This window comes from Sturnira hondurensis, unplaced genomic scaffold, assembly GCF_014824575.4.
Source record: "Sturnira hondurensis isolate 20B ecotype Veracruz unplaced genomic scaffold, ASM1482457v3 Scaffold0021214, whole genome shotgun sequence".
NCBI classification, from domain to species: Eukaryota; Metazoa; Chordata; class Mammalia; order Chiroptera; family Phyllostomidae; genus Sturnira; species Sturnira hondurensis.
In genome coordinates this window covers 776,872-778,235 of record NW_028093845.1, presented here as the reverse complement: position 1 = coordinate 778,235, position 1,364 = coordinate 776,872, and the positions used below count along the sequence as shown (strand labels likewise).

Genomic DNA, 1,364 nt, shown 5'->3' with positions numbered 1-1,364 from the left:
TCTCAAGGAACTAACAAAACAAGCACCTTTTTACAGAAAGTCAGGTGGCCAGGTTGGGGGACAGCTTCCTGTAGGCAAGGTCATCGATGCCCTGCCTTGCAGGATCTGTGCTTATCATTGCTCCTGGTACATTGACCTCTGTGAATACGTGACTTAAATCAGTGAGGAACTGGAGCAACAAGGTAAGGCGCTCTTCCCAGGGCATTTATCTCCTGGCATGGGTCCCCTGATAGAATACCAAAGGTATTAAGATATGCTTCTTGTGCGCTACGACATTCATAAATTAAGCAGTGCAGCGGTCACGAGTTGTGGATGGACAAAGGGATGAAGTCTACAAAAATGTGGGTGGAAAAAAAGCATACATACCTTACAATTATATCTTTATGTTATTTTTTAAATTGTAAATATATGTTGGTCACATGGAATATAAGGGTTTTTTGACATTAGTAAATATTCAAATTTCTTTTTTACTGTTACATATACAACTGATCTCACAAAAGCTGTTTAAGAAGATCATCACCTTACTAGTGGTCTCAATTAAGGTATTCTGAACCATTGAAAATGTATATTTTGTGCTCGCTTCGGCAGCACATACACTAAAATTGGAACAATACAGAGAAGATTAGCATGGGCCCTGTGCAAGGATGACACGCAAATTCGTGAAGCATTCCATATTTAAGAAAATGTACATTTTTTATTGGAATGCAAAAAAATTTCAATAATTCTGTAGTTAAAAAATTGGAATTAACAACTCCTAATTGGTTGTTAACACCATCTCCAACATACACACATGCACCAGCCCTATGTACAATTTTAAATAAAAACAGATTGATAAATTCAACTTTCTGCCATTTTATTTACCTCTAAATTCCTCACTTGTTTGGGAGCTACTGGCTTAAAGAATTAGATTATCATCAAATAAACAAACTAATGAGGATTTCTTTCCAATAGCAAAGCCACTTTTGTTTCCAGGAGGTTGCTTTTTATTTAAAGGCTGGTGTTTATTATTTTTGTACACATGGTTCTTTTTGTTTGTTATCTAAGATATCATAAAAATACGGCTGTGAAAACTACAGGACTAAGTTACACTATTTTTGTTTCACCTTTCTCTAGAAGTCTGTTCTGACAGGCAGTACGATTCCCTGGGCTCAGCTAATCCCGTTAGGATAGCTTCTACCACCAACCCATCTTGTCTCTGGGCCATGGTCATGCCACTCCTTTTGTTATCAAGGGGTCTTGGCCAGAAGGTATTGGTTTGGTTTCTTCTCCATGAGCACTGGCCTCAGAAATGGTTAGCTCAAGAGGGAAAAAAAGAGAAAAGGTCAGTTTCACATGAGGCCAACAATCTCAACAGTCACTTCTCA

The 1,364-nt window shown here is 38.0% G+C and overlaps 1 non-coding gene across 1 annotated transcript; it reads left to right on the top strand.

Annotated features, from left to right (window-relative positions):
- Positions 1–572: 572 nt before the first annotated feature.
- On the top strand, positions 573–679 carry LOC118977188 (U6 spliceosomal RNA). The gene has a single exon (XR_005064468.1). It is a non-coding gene; the product is annotated as a U6 spliceosomal RNA (small nuclear RNA).
- Positions 680–1,364: the final 685 nt, after the last annotated feature.